At 43.4% G+C, this 23,535-nt stretch overlaps 1 protein-coding gene across 1 annotated transcript in view; it reads left to right on the top strand.

Annotated features, from left to right (window-relative positions):
• Window positions 1-683: 683 nt before the first annotated feature.
• The window catches only part of LOC150108778 (uncharacterized), a 43,597-nt gene continuing 20,745 nt past the window's right edge, over window positions 684-23,535 (top strand). The window contains exon 1 of the mRNA XM_090403200.1: window positions 684-723. The gene's annotated coding sequence lies outside the window, so the exon portion shown is untranslated. The remainder of the gene's footprint in view (window positions 724-23,535) is intronic.

Raw genomic sequence — 23,535 nt, 5'->3', positions numbered from 1 at the left:
TGAAGAGTCTTTGACAAGTAGCCAGTCACTGGCTTTCGTCCAAATTTCAACAATTTCTTGAATGCTTTAGTAGAAAGTTCGGTTTAGCCAGAACTTAATCCTTTGGTTTATTCCTGGTTGAGTTAGGACGTCCTTTTTTTTTTTTTTCTTACTTGTTCTTATGTGTTTGAATGAGTATCGCTTAGAAATGTGATTACCAGCATCGATCATATGACATGTTCCAGTTAACACACACGTAAATCCACCAATAACGGGCCACTGTTGCACATCCTCTCGCATGTTTCCGTCCCATCCCAATATCCGGTGAATCAGAATATCCGAAGATATTTTCCTTCTTTTGCACGTCACGTGCTCACTCAGACACGTGAACTACGTGACTCGTGATCACGGACAGCGAATCGGCAGTTTGCATTCCGAAGCTGAAGGAAGCTTGCCCTCTGCATTTAACGATGACATCATAACTCGTGACGTAGCGCCATTCGGGAGGCCTGGTTGGGCTTCCTCTGTAAACTTCCTAGGGCGGTAACAGCGTCCCTACACGCACAGCGACGGACGGAGAAAGTGACACTTGTTGGTAGCCGCGCAGTGCAGAAAGATCGCCACGAAGGGATAGCGAACACCATTACTACGTACGCCCGACCGTGTTAGTGTGGGGTGGTCCGGAACACCAGTGGGCAGCCAGCCGTGATATGTGCAGCATCGGCCTACGAGTCTCAGATAAAGGTAAGTGCGATCTTGAGGTCGTCAAGCTCTTCTTTCTTCCTTCTTTCTGGCGATAACTCAGTAGCGCGGCACGAAGGGGAACTCTTGGCTGCAGTGTGTGTGTGTGTGTGTGTGTGCGCGCGTGCACTCGCCTTAATAACCGTTAATGCCATCGAACCGCGATTAAAGTCGTCTTGTTTCAGTCACGTAGTTCAGATTTTCGCCAAAGCTGTCGATAATTGAAGCGAAGGGAGTTCATCGCGACAGATGCCATCGCGGATGCGACCGCACTGACGGGCGCTCCGTTCCGATTCCGCTACTTTCGTGCGGGTTTTTTTAACCTGGCGAAACCGTCCACACGACGCTGCTGAGGGTGAGAAGGCATCTTCTCGAACAGCGGGAATATTTTTTGCCCTTCACGTGACCCAAACACTCCGTGTAAAGCAATGCTCGTTGAATATTCCGCAGTCGCCTAGAAAGGCGCGCGCTGATTTCCTGCCCCAACTGGTTTGCTTTCATTTCGGCCCACACACACACACACTCTCACACCACGGTACGTCTTCTGCATCGAAAGTGCAGAAGGACATCCTTCGCGAGTGCCACCAGGAAGTTCCTTTGAAGTGCATTTCCCATCGGTTTCAGGATCCTTCTTCGCAATCCTTTCCCATTCATTCTCTCCCTGCAGTTATCCATTCTTCCCTTCGTATTGTTTGTTCATTTTTCTTACACTGATTGCGAATTATTTATTTAATGTTCTTGCACCAACCGCTTTGTGTGTGAATTTGCTTCACTCGCGGGGGGCGCATAATTTTTCGTCTTGTTTCTCAGTCCGCGTCGATGTCGCGATGAGACTAAATCCGATACGAGTTTTATTTTATTTTTTAAAATATTTTCCCCGCTGACTTTTTTAGCGTTCTGCAGGTGGACTAATTTGAAATTCTCCGCCGAATTAGTCTGCGAATGGCGTTTGGGCTCCTCGATTAGTTTCCATCGTGCGCAACCGAAATCAGTCTTCGATGTGCTTTGATGGGTTTGTTCGCTTTTAAAACTTTCTCAAACAAAAACCGGCCAGCGATGCTTCCGCTTGCTTGTAAAGGAAAGTACATAACACGACCGTAATTTAATAAAACAGAACAGGAAGCGGGGGGGAGGGGAGACCGTGCAAATCATTAAACTGAACAGCACCCAGTAAGAGAAATTTATTATCGAAAAGAAAACATTCTCAGAACGACTCTCAACGAATAATTTTTTTTTTTTTTCATTTCTCGAGTTCTTCCGTAGTATGCGTTTAATTTCTTAAATCGAAAGCCACGGTTTGGCTATCTCAGTTTAAGAGTTCGTTATGCATAATTAGGAACAAGAACGATTTTGACGGTTTGTTTGAGTGGATCGCAGTTGGATTAACTTCAGCTGATCGCTTGGTTCCACATTCGGCGCACATTCTTAAATAAAAAAATTAAAAAAAAAAAAAAAAAAGAAGAAAGAGATTTCCATTTGTTGATCATTAGAGGATGATCCAAACGAGTTCCTTAAAACAAAGGGGGGGTGGGGGGATTGGCCTTGAGCATAAGCGAGAACGAGGGAATCTTCGAAATTTGCAGATAATTTAAAAGAAAAAACCAAAGTCGAAATTTTTCTTGGAATGAAAGACGATAAAAAGAAAAAAAAAACAAAAAACGTTTTTGCATGAGATGAGCTTTGCTGATTATTTCTGTTCGTGAAATTGCCCCCCCCCCCCTTCCACGTGAGGGGAAAATGTGTTGAAAGCAAACGAAAAACGAAACCGACGGATTCAAGCGAGGAGGAAACGTAAATCGTTTGATCGTCGTCCAAAATGATTACGAGAATCGCACGCGACTGTGCATGGGAACACACATCGCCAGCTGAGAACGAGAAAGCGAAGAACCCTTTCTCTTCTTTTCTTTCTCTCCTTTTCATTTGATTTCACTTCATTTTGGCTTCGAAGACTTTTCATCGAGAAGAAGACTTTTCTTTTTTGGCGGAAGCTTTTCTTAAGAGTTCAATTTTGGCAGAAGATGAACAGCGAAAGAAAAAGGGGATGTTTCCCCTTTTTCTTTCTCTCTTTCGGACCTCCTTATTGGTAAATAATGGGTTTCCTAAAAATAGGCGAACGAGCGCGATCTCATCTCATCTTCGCAGTGTCTGTTTATTTTCTCTCCCTCCAAGGGCGGCGAAGGGGGTGGGGGTCTGAAGTTGCTGCGAGTCGAGACACTGTTGCGTTCTTATTTTCGCCCGAAGACATATGACGCCGAGGGAGGCTCCGTTTCGTGGCTGCGTTGTCTGGTTCGGCGCGGATGTCAAGGTTCACAGGGAGATGAAAGATCCGATGAACGTTGACCCTGAAAAGGGATCTCGACGACGAAGTGTTCCTTCCTTCGAGTGATGCGTCCACACCATTCCAGCGAGAAAACGTCCCTGTCTTGTCATCGCCAGACTACGCGTCTCCAGTCTCATTTCGGTGGCTTAACTGGCGAAGGAAGTGCGGTGGTGACTTCGCCATAATCTGATCACCCCTCCGCTGGCCGACTGTTCAATTTCTTTTAATATTTCCTGGCATTAACGCTGTCTCCCCACGAAGCTTCCACGTCGCTCTTCCCAAACGCTTCGCTCACTTTTTTTTCTGTTTGTCTCGGATCGCCCGTGTGTGCGCATCCGCTCTGACTTCGGAATCCACTTGGATTGACCTTTAGATTCTTAAAGAACTAGAAAGATCCGCTCATCATACCCATCCTGCCCCTTATATAACTGCACGCTAATTTAGTGTCGGATGCATCTTCTTTGTTCACTTCTGCGAACTGAAAAGTGCAAAAACGTTTCCTTCTAAAAGGCGTTTTCCGAGGGTATTTGCGCCCTCCGCAGCCAGATGGAAACAAACGTTAGCATAAATAAATCCAAAGGTAACCCTGACTGATCTGTCTCTCTTCTGACTCGCAGTCAGAGAGAGGAATGAACAAAAATGATGCTGAAGAAGAAAACACGCACAGAATTGCAAAATGACTTCGTCATTTCTAAAATTTCCGCTGTTTTGTTTTGTCGGTGGGGGGGGGGGGGGGTTGCGGCCTTGTTACTGGGCAGGATGCTTGCCGAAACACCTGTAGCGAGAAGGGGTGACGCCGGGTGTTTAGATTGATATCTGAATCGTTTATTACACCCTCGGAGACATACGGTAAGGTGGAAGGAAAGTTCACGTGGGTTGGCGACGTGAACTTGTTTGAGGACGGAGCATTAAAAAAAAAAAAATTCTCTTCGGATTATTCCGCACTCGTTGCGATGTAAATTCACGTGATCGCCATTAAAGACGAAGCACCTGCGAAATGTGGAGGCGAAACGCGTCGTGCGAAGAACGAACTGATTGTTTGCTCATCGGGGCACAGAAGAGGGGAGGAAGCACTGCTGACCGTACATTTACGATGTTCTCCTGCATTCCGTCCATTCCATTCAGCTTCGCTCGCCTTGTTTCGCGTGTAGGTTGAAAGCAGTCGCGCGCGTTTTCGGAGATCCAGTCTGCTCGATGACGTCAGTGGTAATTCGAACTGGGACAAAGCGCTCATCGGAACGGAATTTCGTTGCCAGCAGAGAAAGGGGTGAACGCGATTTCGTTTTTCAGTTATTGTTGCCGACTACCGAAATCTTCGTTCCAACATGACGCACTCTGGTGAAATCTGAAAAGCAAAACGGCTACGACCCCTCCTCTCCGCCCCCTGCTGAAACCGTTCAAGCGTAGCTGACCTCCGGAGTGAGTAAAGACTCCACGTTTGCACGCAGATTTCCGCAGAACAGGCGTAATACGATGACACAACTCCTTTCAGCCAACCTTTGAACACCATCGGAATGGCCGAAACGCAACTTTGACCTGCGAAACTCGAGTTTTATGTCATTCTGAAACGTTGTTTCGCTTCCTGCACGTGCATCGTTTTGCACGAGTCCCGAAGGAACTCTCAAGCGCCCAATTCGAAGCTCTCTTCTGCTTTCGAGAGCTTCCATTCGCTCGGCAGTTTTCTTCTTCTTCTTCTTCTTCGAGGGGATTTCGTGCATCATTCAGTGAACTGAAGAGAAAAAAGAACAAAAAATACTTCCTAAGAATGCTCCATGGAAATGAGGAGATGACTCCTTCGCGACGTTTTATTAGGTGTGTGTGGGGGGGGGGGGGGGACTAAGCTGCTGCAGTGCGATGCGAATGATCACCTCTGAGCCAAGCGAATGATTGAGAAGAAAAGCAACGGAGATCCGGAATGCACGCCGTTCAGGGATTGGAAAGCAGCCGCGTCATCGAAGGTGTAGTTTAGCACACGCAAACATTGCGTTTATACGAGTGAGAATTGCAGCATTTTGTGAAGTCTGAATGTGAAGTGCAGTTCTGAGGAGCATTCGTTGAGCGATTAAAAAAAAAAAATCACGTCCGAAGGCGTCTTCATTCCGCAGCCCATTCGAAGGGCGCAGCGAGTCGCAACGCTTCGCTTTGTACTTGTAAAACAAAATTTAATGTCGGTGTGGGGCATGCGCCTTGCGGTGCAACGGGACGGCTTGGGGGAGGGCTGTTCGCTGTGTTAATAAAATGAGGGTCGCTCGTTATGGGGACAGCAAGAGCGATTGTGACGTCCTTGAAATATCTGCAAAGTGTGGAAGAAAAGCAATTCACGAAGCAAACAACCCTCCGATGCTTTCTTCTAAATGATGCGCTGCCTTCCTTTTCATTTCCTAGCAGACACGCAATTCTCGTAATAACAGACGGAACCTTTCTTTGGGACTCCCACCCACGAAAGGTTGCGAACCTATCGTACCGTCACGGGTCAAGATTTTTTTTATGTTTTTATTTATATTTTGCGTAATCTGGAAACCCTTCTTTAAAGATCAAACGCGGACCTTTTTTGGAGCCACTTCAGGCCTCCAGCAAGGGGGGAAGTGATCTCCCGCCCGAAGACAATCGGGCCCATTGCGGAATTCGAACCCGCAGCTTGTCGGTTGCAGAGCGGATTACCGGTCGACTTCAGTTTTAATTAATTTAATCTGGGAAATGCTTCGGCGTAACAACGTGCACTTGGAGAGAAGGCACAAGAAACGTCTCGTTCGCTTGTTATTGTGTTGTACGTGAGTACAACAGAGGATTCGAAATAGGAAGCGAACACCGTTTAGTTTTGAGCGAAATAAAATGAAAATCGCATTGAAAAGCGCGCGAAACGAACGAAACTCGAAAAGGCTTCAGAGGTAAAGTGAAGAACATCATCCAAGAAGAAATGAAAGAGGTTGAAACAAACATCTTAGTGAGATACCCAAAACAAGGCATCGATCAAGTTTGCTGAAGTTGTACGGATCCGAACTTAAACGTAGAAGTTAAAGAAGAAAGATTTTCCTAGCAAGTAGTGGCCCTCGGAGGAAAACGTGAGAGAAATAAATTCTGTGGAAAAGGAGCTAAACCAAAGTCACGTGAGAATATGGAAAAGAAATGCCACGAAGATTCTGAAAAGAGCCAAAAGGCTTCACTTTGGCGATGCAAAATTATTCAAATTAATTTTGCGTCGCGAAGTTGAAGCCTTTTGGCTCTTTTTTTCAGTAATTCCTGGTTCCTTTTGTGATGTGACACCTTTTTTCGCAACTCGTATGGCAAAGTATAAGTTCTGCATCACTTCAACCTGAGTATTTACATCCGGGCTGGCTCCCACTGACGAGACCTCAACAAAGGTCGAAACCGGTCTGGGTAGTGACCCCCCCCCCATAATGTATAACATCATACATGTCTGCTAGAGATGTGTTTTACATTATGCGAAAGACTAAGGATAGTGATCAGGGCTTACTCCACCTTTTCTACGAGTTGCTCCTGCCCATGACAGGGGTTTGCTTACCCTTGGATCCGCCGAAACTTTTATAGTTTCTATATTCGGCACGAAACTCTTGTAATTTCGTGCCGAACGGCTTCGAAATAATGTTGGATTCGCTTAATTTGAATAATAGCAGAGCAAAGACTATTGGAAAAGGAATCAGACGATAAAAGCGAAACCAAAACCGAAGGTCCTCTGCACTTCAGGGGAAATAGTTAATGGGATAAATGGCGACAGAAAACATTCAAGAGGAATGCAATTAGGCGTGCGTATCAATTCCCAAAGGCCCTCATTTCGGCTATTTAGACGAAATGTTTTGGGGAGTCGCAATTTTGCTTCTGGCACAGTTTTTTGAATGAGAGAGAAATTGGACAAAACGCCGAACCAGCAGCATACACGACAGCGTTTAAGCCGATTTCAGTTATGGCGGCTAGGAGATAAGCACTCGATTAAAGACTGGAGGCCACACTTACGAGAGAAAGATTAGCAGAATGAACGGATGATATTCATCATACTAGAAATGACGATTTTAGGAAAGAAGTGGATTGGCAAGGAAAAGATCCATGGGAAGATGGCGATCTCTTTAGCAGGTTCAAGAAGCCCCCTTAGAAGAAAATATAAGATGCGGCAATATTCGAGTTCCAACAGATAAGGAACGAGTTGGGAGGGAAGTTGTCAAGAGCGTGTGAGGAATTGTGACGCAATGTAAACTTTTCACGGGGATCGTTGCGCATAGCGAGAATTTGATAGAAAGCGAACGAGACCCTTCGTGGCTGCAACCATCAGCGGCGCATCATTCAAATTGTCGTTCTAAATTACTTTCGCATTTATTTATGCGCTGCACTGCGAATTATCTCGTGACGCATAATTTGGAATACTTCCTCTTTTGGAGGGAAATACTCTTATGGGAGATCGGCCTTCGTTCGAATTAAGTGTTAACAAATCGACTGCAAGATGACTCACCCAACGGCATGGGCGACGTCGACAGCCCTGGAAAAGTGATGCAATTCGCGCAGTTTTATTGAAAGCAGAGTGTGGAACGAAGTCTTGTCTACTCTTCTCATTACGCAGTCTACTTCGTAAATTCCATCAGAAAATAAAAAAGTGTTGCAGAACAAACCTTCGTAAACTGTTCGGCAGTGTTACGAATGACCCGTTCAAACTTCTTACACGATTACGCATTGATGTTCCCTCCCCGATCCTTTTTTCGCTTGCGTGTTTCAAGTTCTCCTCCGTGCAAGCAGCATTTTCTTTCTGGTGCATCGTACTGTTTACGGATGCAGAGTTAGGGGACTGTTCCAAAGAACAGAGGCCAGTGGGAGGAAATGAAGCTGGTTCGGTCATTTTGGAGCTGAGCTGTTGACCACCAGAGGCTGCTCACAGTTTCCAGGAATGTTGGTCAGTTCCGCAGAACCCTCTCCGTGGAAATAAAGGTAGAAAACGGACGAGAGAGGAAGAGTTTTCCTGGTTCACAGTTAATCGGCTGCTTCTCTTCTGAAGAGCATCAAACACTCTTCAGATTCACCTTACCGCTCCCCAGTGGTGCATTCCGAAGACGGGAGGATTTGGCTTTTATGCTGCAGTTGTTACAGGCGAGAAGCGGTGTTTGAGCGGGAAAATTTGCGAAGTTTCTTGGAGTGCCGAAGAGGCTACGGATGAAATGTCTTCGTGCAGGACAGGAAATGGGATCATGCATGGACAGCCGGGTTTTATGGAAAGTAACAGGAAGTGACGTGAGATCTTTCTTGCACACATTCGTTTCGGAAGAGCTTGAGATTTCAAGTAAAGCGTTTTTCGAAAGAAAAAGACGAGCGAAGCGACTCAGGAAAGATTGGATTTGAAAAGGAACGAGAATAGCGGGCGACAGTAAAAGAGCTGCACCGGTGAGGAAATACGAGAAGGGGAGCCATGAAATGGCATCGCACGAGCCACCGGAGACGAAGGCCAGAGGTTGTTTGCTGAGCTGGTCCCCGTGTGTCAAATCCGATCAATGCTCCATAAATGTAACTTTCTGCAAATCTTGCCACAGCTTGAGTACAGGGGCGGGTGGGTGGGTGAGTGGTGGTGTTTATGGATTCCGACGCTTTAGGAATATTGCTAGTCATCGACCGACTGGTTGGCCTCCGGGTGATGTAGAAGTCCTTTTGATGACCTCATCCATGGTGTTGAGAGAAGCGACACGAGAGGAATTGGACGACAGTTTGTTGGCTGATTTTGTCACCATTTTTTTTTTTTTTTTTTTTTTGAATAGACATAATTAGGCATAATTTCCGTGCTCTAGGCCAAGTGTTCTCAGTTCAGGGTTTCAGGGAGGAGGAATTGAAATCATAGTGGGGATGAATTGTGTGTTAGCCACGAATTTTAAATATTGTATGCTTTACAAATAAATAAAAAAACTTTTTTCCGTAGTTTCTGTTTAAAATGTTTTAATTAATGGCCGTAGTTTCTGAAGTCATTAGACAGAATTAAATAAATAGCTTGAATCAAGAAACTTAAGATATCAGGGCGCTTGAAAGGAAATCTGTAAAAATGTTTAGGTTGTTACCCATTTATACATTTTATTTACACATAATTTATTTATCTGTGAAACTGAAAATGATTTTCAGATTTTTACACCCAGGAAGTGCCGAATAAGCCCTCCTCTCAAACTCAATTACGTCATTTCAACTGTCTCTATTAGTTGCAAACAGCGAAGTTGGCGTAGCAACGATGCCGTGCCGAAGTGGTAACATTAAGATTATCACTGCTCCGCACGTATTCACGTGTACATTTTTTTTTACTTGTACATTATTTTTGCCCATCATGAGTGTTAATAAAAGAAGATACGATGATTCATATATTCAATCTGGATTCACATCCATCATCATCATCAATGGAGAAGAAAGGCCTCAATGCGCTATTTGTAGCAAAGCTGTCCATGAAACCACAAAGTTGAAGCAACATCTGCAAAATGTTCATCCCAGGCACGAAAGCTTTTTTGAACGTCAAGGGAATGCTCTGAAAAAGATGAAGCCGGATTCAACAGGGTATTCCAAGAAATAAAATACAAGGTTACTGAATTATATTAATTAAGTGGATATTAAATCCAACATCATTTCAAACCGAATTCAGAAACTGTAAAAGTTTCGTGCGAAAATTGAACAAAGAGCTTGCGGGAATACGCCTCCTCCATACTACGAGTTTCCCTAGCCGAACCTAATAGGAAAAGCACGAGCGCCCGCATATTGCCTTCTATTGGTCCATTTTGATAGGTTTCATTAGTCTGACAGCGGTTTCAAACAAATTGGTTTTCGTCAGAGACACTGTTCAAGTAAAGGCCTCTCTAAAAATTAGGCGATCTCCCGGACCACTCCTACGAGTAACCCAAAGATCGTCCAACTCACCGTCGGTTCCACCCAGTGACAGACTCACCCCACCACTGAGCAGAACGGCTCATATTCCAGGCAAAGAATCCACCCACAAAGCCCGACACGGACCACGCCGGAAAGCACATCCCCAGAAGATTCAACATGCTCTCTCAGGAAAAACTCTTCCGAAATCTTAAGCCCCCCCTCAGCGGGGTAAGACTCGACAGAAACCTAAGAGAGCAAGACCTCTCAGTACTAGGGAACTTGAAGCGATGGAGAGATGTATTTTCCGTAAGCGAACTCTCCGTCGGTGCGTAAAGTATTTATTAAAATAAAGAGCCAAATGGCTTCCTTTCGGCGATGCAAAATTATATAAATTAAGCGGATATTAAATCCAACATCATTTCAAAGCCGAAATATGTTGGATTTAATATCCACTAAATTTGTATAATTTTGCATCGCCGAAAGGAAGCCTTTGGCTCTTTATTTTAGCAAGGTTACTGAAGCTTCTTATGTAATAGCACCGGAGATAGCAAAGCAGAAAAAACCACATACAGTTAGGTAAACTTTGATCAAACTTTGTATTCTCAAAATGGCGGAAATTATGTTGGGAAATTGACTGGAGAAGAAAAGTGCAGCCGTTTCATTGTCAAACAATACTGTTCAAAGGAGGTTGTTTAGCAAGATAGCCAATGACATCAAGAGTCACGCAGTGCAGGAGATCAAGTCTGCAGCATTTGGCTTATTTGCAGTTCAACTTGATGAATCGACTGATGTGGCATCGCGTTCGCAAGATATGTTCACTCAGGTTTATTTAAAGAGGAGTTTCTCTTTTGTTCTCCTCTTAAAACCAAGGCCTCAAATATGTTGGAGAGAGTTTAATCTTTCTTTGAATCAGAAAATCTTTTGTGGGATAATGTCCGTGGGGGGCTGTACGGATGGAGCACCAGCTATGTTGGGGACAAACTCTGGATTTCAAGCTTGTGCGAAAAAGCGAGCTCCAAAAGTGAAAGGCATTCATTGTATGATCCGTCGCCAGACAGACATTGGCCTCAAAAACACTTTGAACTCCGTTAGAAAAGGTTTTGGATCAAATAATTCAAAATGTGAATTTTATCAAAGGAGGCGCTCTTAACTCACGAGGTTTCGAGTATTTATGTATTGACATGGATGCATTTGCTTCTTTTCCACACAATGATTCGGTGGCTTTCAAGAGGAAATGTAACCAGCGAGTATTTGAGATTAGAAATGAACTCAAAATATTTTTTGATATTCATGGTACAACGAAATTTTGTGCCTGGTTGGGTGATGAAGATTGGGTCATGCGTCTTGCCTATTTGGTCGGCATTTTTGAGAGAATAAATTGAATCTTCAGACTTAATGAAGGAATGCAAACATCTTATTATTCGTTGATTCCTTTAAAGGAGTAAGTTGCAAAATGGGAAGAGAAAAATCAGGATAGAAAATGTTGCAATGTTTGAAAAGCTGTCATCAGCTCTTGTTGGTAGTGGTGAAGACAAGGCGCTTCCAGAATTGATGAAAAATGAAATTTTGCATTTCACAGCGCTGGAAAATGAATTCAGCCGATATTTTCCTGAACTTGGAAAAATAGGATGAGGAGTTGGATTTCGTGCGAAATCCATTCAAGTTGTTAGTGGAAAAAGTTCCTGAAGATCGTCAAGATGAATTTTTGGAACTGAAGACTGATTCGGGAGCAAGAGATATGCTCAATGAGAAACCAAGCACAGAATTTTGGCCCTTGATGTGTGATTCCTACCCAAAAGTGGCAGAAAGGGCTATTCGTACGTTGCTTCTATTTGTGTCGACATATCTTTGTGAGTCAGGCTTTTCAACTTTGCAGCAAATGAAAATGAAACAACGAAGTAGGCTGAGGTTGAAAATGATCTGCGTTGTGCTCTTTTAAGCACTCCTCCTCGTATCCAAGAATTGGTGAACGAAAAACAATCACAGGTTTCTCATTGAGTCTCATCTTCGTCTGAATAAAATGAATATCCCAGCATTCTTTTGAACATCATGTTTATTGAAGTATGCTTTAGTTTAATTCATTAATTAGTTAGGAATATAAGAAAACTACTTTTATTCAAGTTTTAAAATCCATCAACATTTTCCCATACTACTAAATTTGTAATATCAATTATATAATATCAAAAATATAATATCAATATTGTGTCCATATTATTTGAATGCACGTTTTAGTCAGACAATCTTGGAAAGGGGGGGGGTGATGATATTAGGGATGCATGGAGCAAAAAAGGTTAGGAACCACTGCTCTAGGGTAAATGCCAGTTCGAGTAGGAAAACTTGAAGAGTCTATGTAAGATAGGAGTTAATTCTCGGGCACACTTTTTAGCACAATGAGGGGACGAACCATTAGGATCAGGTGCCTTGTCCAGGTTCTTCGGAATTCTTTCTGCAGGAAGACCAGCGACAGCACGAAGTGAGCAGTTGTTGCTACTAAAGTGCGGAGTGCTTTGCCCTGGTCGTCATTGCAGGAACTGTGGAACGGAATAGCGATGCCAGTAAGTTCGCCTTATCTCTGAGTAATGTTACCATACTCTCATCTGCATGTGCAAACGATGAAGAAGAGTGAGCAAACTGCGCTCATGGCGCTTGGACTAGGAAACGGAAAGGGTCGGTCGCCGCTTCAACAGGACGAAGTTTGCTGCATTTGATACAAATAAAAATGTGTTTGTTATCAAACTGAAAGTGTTTGTTGTGATTTCTTGTGTGTGTGTGGGGGGGGGGAGGGATTGATGTTTTCGTTAATCCGAGAACGGTACCAAGTGATGGAGGATATTGGGGAGAACCTGCAACTGCCCTTTCATAGCACCTTCCAACCCTCTGGTGAAGAAATGGAAGCTGATTTTATGAAACGCAACAGTCGCATTCAAAAGAGAATTTGGAGGACTTTTTTTCTCTGAAATTTCTTCACGTGAATTGAATGTGGTTACGTATGAGCCAGTCGATTTTAATTTGATTGCTTCAGTCTGCCATCAGTCAAGTAACTCTTTATTAAGGGCAGTCATCTTTTAGCACTCATATTTTGTCAAATGGCTTCGATCGTCTGCAGTTCAGCCGGTATCGACGATGCCATTTGGTTGAATTCGACCTGCGTTCGAATCCCATCTAGCACTTTCACGAAAAACCATTCTTTTTCTTTCTTTCATCTGATGTCGAGTCAGCCGGTCTGATATAGAGGTGGAAGGTTTTTTCCTCTCCCGAAAAATCTGGTTTTTAAATCCACAAAATCGGCCATAAGAACTCGACTAACAGACACAGTGTCCTGGCTTCACAGTCTTAGTTGATCGGCTGTTATTCCAAGTAATCAAATAAAAAAACAAAGACATTGCCGTCATCTTTTGACGAGGATTTTCACGTGTTAGTACTCGAAGGAGAGGATTCCCCATTAAGTTTGAGACCCCAAATATTTGGTAGCATCTTAGTGGATCACATCCTTAACTATAACGTGTGCATTAAATATATTTATAAAAAGTCCAACAACTTCGTACCGATACTTTTATTGTCGTATTCCTGCAGCGTGTGTTTTACGAGGTCTTTGGCCTTGATAGACACACAGTTATTCGCGAAATTGCCTCTTATTTGCAGACAACGGAAGAGGCCCATTAGCTTTCGCATGCATTTAATCGACTTTTTTTTGAGGCAGCGTCGGTTTGGTTTGATTCCCTTGAAGGATCCGCAGCAGCTATTTGAAAAGCCTGGCAAATCCCATTAGTTCAGTTAATGGTGTCACTGCTGTTACTTAAAACTGCTGTAATTAATGCACCCACACACGCACGCACAGACTCGTTATTTTCTCACTTGAAAGCACAGTGACCTCGTTTGACTTCGGCCGAGGCCCGTGCTAGGGTTGATAGTCCAAGGTGATGCCCGCTTTCCTTCGCGATGGCTGCTTTTGCCGCCTTGACTGCCCTTAAACGCTTCGAAATCTTGGCCGAGTTTTAAATTCTTGCGATTGAGTAGCATGGTCGAAGAGAACGCGCCTTGTGGGAAGGAAAACGGGGGGGGGGGATATTCTCACGAGGTTGTTTTACGGTTTTCACCTACATCTGGTGTCGAGGAACCGGTTTTGAGAATAATGCAACGGCTGTGCTTCGGAGAGGATCGACATGTTCGCACTTCGAAAGGGAACGTGCGCACGACTCGTGGGGACGTTTGCGATAACACAACGCAACAACATCGACGACTTCCACCGTTCGTTGTCGCAATCCCTCGCACGGCAAATCTCGAAATGTTTCTGCTCTGATTCCGAATTTCGAGTTCACCCGTAGTAGCCTGCTTTCCGGTGCATTGACGAGCAGGCTTTCGTGCAACACTTGCGTAACTTTCATTAACGCGACTCTCCCCGCTCCATCCTGTCATCATTCCGATCCTGGATACGCACTTAATGAACAAAGAAGTCGTAATCCCGTAATAAATGCAACGAGGCGAAGAAAAAAAAACCTACCGTAATATTAGGGTGTTCTCGTTTTGACCAGAAGGAAAGCGAAATCCATGGACACGTTTCACGCTGCCTTAATTTTCGCCATCTCCCCCTTAATAAATGATAATTTTCCATGTTAGACCCATTCAGACTATCTCTTTAATCTCGCCTTCTCTTTGGGCTTCCTACAGCTCCCTTCCCATCTGCGAGGGGGGGGGGGAACATTCAGATGTCAACTTTGTCTCCGTTTTGAGTGTTACATGTTTGCAATGTGACCTTCGCGTTGCCATTTGGTGGCTGTTACTGGCCTGTAACAGTGGGGGAGGCCTTCGTACAGCAGTGAATGGAAAATGGCTGATGATGATGTACACGCCGTTAACATATAGCACACCATGGGTAGGTCAAGGGTTAGATAATCCGGTCCCCTGCTCTAGAGACCCAACACGGAACAACGCGGATCTTTTTCCTTCAAGCCCCTTCAGGCGTCCCGTTTAATATTGAAACGACTGTTTCAGTTATTATTTAAAGTTCTTTAATTAAATTAATTAAATGCAGTGAAATTTCGCTTATTTGAGCATCCCAATTTCCTTCAATTATTACCGAGTATTTCCTTATGAAATGCCAGCGTAGCTTTTCGTACAACTGTTCCGAATTATTCTTGTTGTGCGAGAGTGGCTCACGTGACACGCTACTCTTCGTGGAGACAGTCGCAGCTTATCGGCTGTTGCAAATATGTCACCGCGTATACGAAGGTCGCTCTTCATTATTACATTTGCGAGGCCAAGCAGTGAATGCGATTCATCGTGTTTTCCTGATTTGGAGTTGTTTGCTACCCTCCCATCAATGCCTGTCTTTTTATCCCCCCCCCTCTCTCTGTTTCATTGCATATCCTTTGTTGGATTTCAGCGGAAAAAAAAAAATTTCCCGTTTTTTGTATTGCAAGCGCTGATATTTGGTAGAAAATTTCCCAAGTACGTAAGGGCGTCTTTTAATTCCATCCATCGGTGGACTGATGGATGGGAATCGAAGGCCGCGGAAGAATTATGAACGAGCAGCGAACATGGAGTTAAGAAAAGCTTAAGGAATCGGGTGGGTTCTGAGATGTGGTCCACTGTCTTTACTGTTTCTAGAGCAGCACAAAACACTAACTGTTATAACGGGAAGAGAAATCATGAATAAAAAGAGAATGGCGAAATAATTGGTAGGAACGTCTTATTTTCATCATCGTTGTCTTTTTATTGCTGTTAGTTTTTTGTACTCATCATCTGCATTCGGAGTGCAACGATGTTGGGCAGAGATTTTAATGAATTCGGGGGCAAATAAAATATGGAAAGAGACAACAAAACAAGCCAAGATGGAAGGGCCGGGGAATCAACTGATTAAATGAAGGTAGAACAAGAGAGGAATTAGTGAAAAAACCAACCTAGCAGTATGCAAGACGATGTTCAAGCCGATTTTAACTTATGGATTTGAAAGCAGGATCAGAAAAAAAACACTTGATTAAAGACTGGAGGCCAAATATGTCACGGTTCTCAAAAAAATTAGGTCAGTGAACAGACAGCAGAATCCTTTTAAAAATGAGCATATTACGAAGAATCTTGGCATTGTCAGCATCCAGGAATGCTTTAGCAGAGCTAATCTCAGGTGGTATGGTCACTTAAACATAATGGGCGAAGAAAGATTAGCAAAACAAGTGTTCTCTGCCAGGTTGGCAGGAAAACGACCCAGAGGAAGACCGAGATAATGGTGGATTGATACGGTACAAAGCGCTCTGGAAGACCGAAATATTAAGTTTTGGTGATATTGGAGTCCTGACAAGTAAGACACCAATTTGGAAGAAAGTTGTCCGTAGAAAGTTAGTAATTATGGGAATTTGATGATGATGGTTAAATCGGGATGGGCATCTCTCTCTCTCTCTCTCTCTCTCTCTCTCTCTCTCTCTCTCTCTCTCTCTGTTTTGTGCGGCGCGGGATGGCAAAAGGTGATTCCGAAAGAACATATTTAGCACGTGGTCATTAAATTCCGAAGAACGAAAGTTGTCTTGTGTGATTTAGCTCGAAACGAGGAGGATCCTGAAGAGAAAGTAGAAGAAGCTTTTTTCTTTCTTTCGCAGCCTCATTAACTCAGAAGTAAGATGCGAAATGCTGATTAGCGTGTGAATGAAAGAAGGATGTGCAAAGAAGGAGCATTCGCCGTGCACAGCTGATGCAGGATTAATTCCCAGCGAGGTCACTCTAACGAGGGGGGTCACGATTTTTGTTGTCTTTCGGTGCGTCGAAATAACGATTCTTGAACGCAGTTCTGAACTTCAGAAACGTTTCTAAAGAAAAAGTTCAATTCATTTAGCGCCAGCTACAAACCAGTCCCGTGATCAGTGTCGTCCTTTTATTGAATTGCACGGTACAACTGGTCTGTCGTCCGTCGACCAAGTTCGTAATTACGAGCGATGACAGGATTCAGGTAGAACGAAGGTGATTCTTCCGTAAGCAGAGATCATCTCTTCAGACCAGCGTCAATTACCTTAAAAGCAAGAATTGCTGGAAAGATTTGCACTGCACGAGCAGCTAACTTACGATCGCTCAGTCTGAGTCTGGAGGGCGGCGAAAGAAATACACTTTGATGTGAATCATATCAATTGCGTTTTCCACTTACGGAGCTTCTTAAACGGTTCTCGATGTTCCTCGTGCAAATTCTTTTCTTTCCGTCTCCAGCTGTAAGGGGACTCGTCGTTTCGCGATAAGGGGCGATGTGAAGGAGTTGTTCGATGAAGCAGAAATGAAGGTGAAGATGGTAAGTCTACGGCCATGCTTTGATAGCGGCTAATTGAGGAAGGCGTTGATAGCAAACGAATCAATACGCACGTTCTCAGAAGGATTGTAGAGTTTGTGGACTTATGGCCTGCGTTTGATGGAAGGAAAGATTTATACAATGGACTGATGGACTGCACTTCAATGGTTTTGGTGTCTAGACTGAGCTTGGTTCACTGAGAGTGTGGAAGAACAGTTACGACAACTTAAGCAATTACGGTGGATGCAGAGTAGTGTGTGAAGACACCCATGAGGCGAGAGAATGACCAACAAGTAGTCTCTGAAGCAAAAATATTGAATAAGGTAGTCATTTCAGGATGGTGGGGACCTAAAGGGATGCTGCAGTTTCCATATACTAATGCCAGAAGGATCAGGAACAAGAGTTCTTGGCATTGGTTAGTGCAACCTCGCCAAAAGTTAGAGGTTTTAGTGAGACTTGGCCAACAGCAGATGATGCAGTTACAGGGATTGAATGTGAAGGGCTTGTATTTTCAGGGAAGATAGAATGGGGGAGGGGGTACTGCTGATGGTAGCAGATGCATTGCAGCCAAAAAGAATAGGGGATAGGCAGGAGGGTGGCTGTTCATTTGAAGCAGTCTGGTATTAAATCAAGGCCAATACTGCAAAATATCAGGTTGCTGCTGCTAAGGACCAGGGAGTTCCAGGAATGATCTGGAAGACATACATGAATGAGTGCAGGTGAAGTCCCCCATATTGATTATTATGGGGAACTTTAGCTATGGAAATATAGACGGGAAGGAAGAGAGATCACATGGCAGATGAAAGTGTATTTATACACCTACCGAGAGATAATTACTTGAGGCAGCATGCGATAGAGGAAACTCTGGGTACGAGAGTATTGGACCTGGTCACAGGATTAGAAGAACTATCCATAACCGAGGAGACCACATTCCGTCCGATTTGTGAAGGTGACCATTCGGTCTTGACTTGGGAGATGGTAAAACATGAGGAATATTCTGTCGAGGAAGTCGAAATCCAACAAAGCAGGTGATAGGAAATCCCAAAGAGTTCTTTCATTATGTGGCAAGTAAGAGGAAGAATGACTATGGAAGATCAACCTTAATGAGTGGTGATGGTCATGAGGAGACAGAGGCAGATGAAATAGTTAAGTTACTGAGTGACCACTTTGCAAGGATACATCTTCCTAGTGAGGTTGCTGCTTTAGCATATGCGATAAATACGTATGTGGGAACAGAAGTGGATGAATTGGGGGTTCTTAGGATATTGCAGAATCTCAATGTAAATACAGTTGTAGGTTTAGATGGGATATCAGCTAGGGTTTTGCGAGAATGTGCAAAGGAACAGGCAATGAATCTCAAGAAGTTCGAAAATTTAAGTCACAACTCTGTGACTTAAATTATCGAATTTTACTTAAAATGATCAAAAATTACTTAAATTGTTCTCTTTCCAGTCCCAAGGGAGTGAAAAGAGAACAAAATACCTCCCTTACATAAGGGAGGTTACAAGACTGCAGGAGAAAATATAAACCAATTAGTATCCCAGGAGTGGGCAAATATACTGGAAAATTGGTTAAAAAGAAAATTCAGGAATGGATGGATAAGAATATGATACTGCATGAAGGTCAACATGGCCTTGTGAAGGATCGGTCATGCTTTAGTAATTTACTAACTGTTTATAATTAGAGTAACAACTGAGTTGGATAAAGGAAATGGTTACACGATGATTTTGCTCGATTTTGCAAAGGCATCTGACAGAATACCACATTGAGGTATGTTATGCAAATTAGAAGAAAGGGGGATGGACATGACACTGGTTAAGTGGGTGGCTGGTAGACAGATATCAAAAAGTGGTATATGGAGGGGCAGAATCGAGGCGAAAACAGGTGCCTAGTAGTGTGCAATGGTCCCAGCACCGAACCCCAAGGTTCGGTGCTGGGACCATTGCTGTTTAATTTGTACATAAATAATACAGGAAATAACCTGAAAGGAAATATTCAGTTGTTTGCCGATGATGCGAAATTAGGTAGAGTAATAATTAATCAAGGCGACGTGAAGAAGTTTGCAGGACGATTTAAATAGGCTGTCGGTATGGGCAAGATTTAATGGGTGTCAGTTTAAGGACGAGAAATGCAAAGTTATGCATTCTGGGGAAAATATCACATTGGTGTGATAAATGTGTATCGCATTGATGGCACTGTAAATTACTCCAGGAAATAGATGAAGCTAGAGATTTAGGGGTGGTGGTAGACAGAGAGTTAAAGGTTAGAGGGCATATTGCTAAGTACATCATAAGAGATTTATTTTCTGTTAAAGAACACGCTAACAAATAGACATAAGGAAGTTGCAATTCCTCTTTATAAAGCCTTGATATGCTCATATCTGGATTACTGTGCTCAAATCTGGTCCCCTGGGATTCTTGGGGATGAGGATGCCGTGGAGAGGCGAGCGACCAAGATGGCGAGTGGTCTGTGGAATGCTTCCCATGATGATAGATTGAGGATGTGAGGTTTGCAGAAGTTCGTTGATAGGAGAAAAAGAGGGGATATGACAGAAACATTTAAGTTGCTAAAGGGTTTTTATAGGATAGATGCAGAGGAAATGTTTCACCACGTGGCCTAGAACAAGGGGTCATCCCAGGAAGTGGAAGAAAGGTATGGTTTAGTAGGGGTGTGAGGACTAGATTTTTTGCTTGGAGAGTGGTGAATAAGTGGAACGGGTTGCCAGAGTCGGTTGTGAGTGCTTTGTGTGTTAGTATGTTCAAGGAGAGATAGATTGGGTCTCATGAGATGTGCATCTCCATGAAGTCTGGAGACCCATTTTTGTCTTTGAATTCTGTGTAGGTACATCAACAACAACAACAACAATAATAATAATAATAATAATAATAATAGACGGTGGAAAATTTTCGCTCCTCGCCGAGTTGCTTCGCAATTGCAACAATGTTTTGCTGAATCCACTCACAAACGTCGTATTTGTTGGCTGGCTGCGGAATGTCTCTTCGGAGATATTTCTGGAGACGCGCAAACCTTTAGAATGCTGTATCGTAAAGCAAGAGACAGAGGAAATTGGGGGAAGAGAATCTTATACCATTGGACCTGTCAAGAGACAGAACACTAATGATGATGATGATCGTAAAGCAAACGAAGAGATTCTGGTCACACTTGACACCAGAAGTAAGACGCCTTGGTCGGTGTAGGTCACACGTGACCAAAAACGTGTTATTTAAAGGCCTGTTAGTTGCTGTACTCGAGCTCAGCAGGTGCGCGTGTGTGGCGGCATAACAAAATGCGGAGACGCCCTGCTACGGAGTACAAACAGAAGTTGGAAAGGTTTTCATAATAAGTCTTGTACGCACTTCAAAGAAATGAATCGTGTCAATCCTCTTTTACGGAAAAATATACTAAGAAAAATAAAAACAGTTTATTCCGTCCATAGGTTCAGTGAACTGTAGCCATAGCAACAGTGCTCGGTTCGTCGTAGATAATCACGAAGTAATGGGAGTAAATGTTGCACTGAGGTTATAGAAGCTGTTGCGAGCTGATTTGGGCGAAACATCACAGCAAAAAATGCCGCCAATTTAAAACCTGTTTTCTTTTTCATGATCTCGCTTTCCTTTTGACTTCAACTAAAGCTCCAAGTTAAGCAGTCTCTAACTGGGATTGTTGCCGATGCCCTTCCCCTGGATTATTTTACCGTTTGCCATCAAAAAAAGGAGGAGAGTGACTGAACGCAGGAATTTCTCAAAAGTATTAACCTTCGAGTCCGTTCTTATAACTTCCTCGGACCTGAAATTATGGATCGAAAAGACCTCATCATAAAAGTGCAAAGAGTTTGGACCGGAGTGCCCTTATTCAAAGGGCACTCCCGTCCACATTTATTTTTGATTACAATCTACTCAAAACCGTCTGCTCGCATTCGTAGAGTTGCTCTCGGAGTTTTCCTCATCACGTGTTGTGTTCGAATCACGAAAGGCTTTTCCTGATGTGCGGACGCATCCTGAAATCGTACACATTCTGAGTGGGGCCCCTTCAAATCATCGGGCATCTGTTACAGTGGAGGCGTTTTCACTGTGAGCACAGTTGAATTAAAGGGGGCGAGGGGAAAGCCTGCGCATATCCGCAGGAAGATTTTGTTCCTGTTTGCGCCTCTTTTCTCCTGGAGTTTATAAATCGTATTCCGACCAGGCTGCTTTCAGCTCAATGGGGATCTCCTAGAAAATCGCTCTGACTAACCTCTCTCAGTTAAGGTTTATTTTCATTATCGCAACACACACACACACACACACACACACACACACACACACACACACACACACACACACACACACACACGCACGCACGCACGCACGCACGCACAGAGGGGCCTCAAATCGAGGTCTTCTAGGTTCACATCGCAGTGTACCTGCCTTTCTGCGACCTTCAAGTGATTTGGCAGACAAACAACGATTGAAACGCAGTTCACCAATTTGTTATTCGCGACACCCGAGGCCATGGTTAAACACCAATTTCAAGCAGATTAGACATTCGGAGGGACTCGCACATTTCTTTCGCATTTTACATTGGCACTGGTCATGCTGAATCGTGTGTCTTTCCTCTCGCGATTGGAGAAAGAGATTCAAAGTAATTAACGCAGGTCTTTGGCATCCGTAGAATGGTGATGAGAGTTGACGCCCTCCCCTATCCCAGGGATCCAATTAGATCTCTCAGAAAGCATTTCTTCCTGCAGGAGCGAGTCCTCTCGCGGCTTGACGTGAAGAAAAGAATTTGCACAAGCAACATCGTTTAGGAGTTTCAGAAGAGGAAAAGAGCAATTCGCAAGACGACCTTTGCGTTAATCTGATGCCAGTAGATATACGATGAAGTCGGTGGAAAATGATACTCCCGAGAGTGCAATGAAATTATCTCGTCGCTTATCAGGAAGTCTCGCCGTGGGAGAGACTTTTGCATCGGTATAGAAATGTTTAAGTGCTGAGAAATTCACTTTATTAAGAAAATGGGAAAACGTCCAAAGAGGCTCCAAAATATTTTTGATTTTGTTTTCTTCGCTTTGTTCTTGAGTGCTGCAACTGTTTCCTCAACTCGTGTTTTTTTTTTTTTTTTTGTTGTTGTTGTTTCTTAGTCGGGTTGTCTATTTTATTATTTTTATTTTTTGAAAATAACAATTAGTTCAATGAGAGTTAATTACAGTGAAGTTTACAACCTTCGCCACTTTCTTTTGGTTCAAAAGAAAGCGATGCTTTTCTACAAGAGAAAAAAAACATTTAAAAAGAGAGTCCATTTATTTGGCAGACAAACAACGATGTTCTCCGCGATACTTCAGAGAAGTGGGTTTGTCATCGCGGAGGGCTTATCAAGGTGGGTGCCTCTCGCTACACTTATCTGTTTGTCAACAGCCGCTACCACTTTCTTGTTTACTCCTTTCGTCCAGCCGAAGCGAGAGAGAGAGAGATGAAGGTGAAAGTCCAGCGAATTTTATTTTTGCGATCGGAGATTATTTGGAAAACCAACATGGATTTGCCCTGACGGCCAAAGACAGCTGTATTTCCTCAAGTACTTTCGGGTTAATCTCGATGAGGGCAGCCTGTAGGAATGACCCGCGATGAGCGAAACCAATGAAACGAGTTCTGACAAGAGCACAGCAACTAGTGCCAAAGCGTCCATTCCTTACCAAAAGCAGACTGATATTAGTCTAATACTCTAATGGTGTGCATTTTGAGCAATTCGCGTGAGTTGCTCAAAATGGTTGCTGCGCAATTCTAGTAAGGAGTGATGCCATGGCAACGGTGGCATCCAACCATTATGCGACTTGCCATCTGCAAGTTTAGCATTTAGACTGAAAAGTTTTTTTTTTTTTTTAATTCGTGCAGCATTACACGACAAATTTTAAACTAGCCGGGCCAACAGGTTGCGGGTTGGAATCCCGCTGTTGGCATGAATGTTTGCGATTGTCTTTAGGTGGGAAATAAACTCCATCGCCTGACATGAAATCACCTTTCAGCTTATTAGAGGCCCGAAGGGACTTTCACATTTAAAGAAGTTTCATATTTGGTGTGTAGAGCACGGTTTCTGGACTATGTAAAAAATAAATTAAAAAATACAAAAAAAAATTCTTAGCTCGCCTACGGTACGAATGAATTATAGATTCATACAAGCCTTTTACGTGTGAGTCACTTGAAATAATAATAAAAAAAAAAAAAATGTGTAATTCTCGCTAGCTTACGGCCAGTTGGTTGAGAAAGGACGTCACCGAAAACATTTCGAGAAGAAGGCTGTGTTCAAGTTTTCTAGACATGCCGAATCACTCTTGAGAGTTTATTTATTTATTTATTTTTTTTTTTTTGTGCAAAGGACCGTCACTTCATTTTTAAGCGTAAGTACTGAAATTATTACGAAAAGCCGA

Source organism: Typopeltis vanoorti, chromosome 2 (genome assembly GCF_054136105.1).
Source record: "Typopeltis vanoorti isolate ZY-2024b chromosome 2, IOZ_Tvanoo_1.0, whole genome shotgun sequence".
Classification (NCBI taxonomy): domain Eukaryota; kingdom Metazoa; phylum Arthropoda; class Arachnida; order Uropygi; family Thelyphonidae; genus Typopeltis; species Typopeltis vanoorti.
This window is presented reverse-complemented; position numbering and strand designations above follow the sequence as displayed.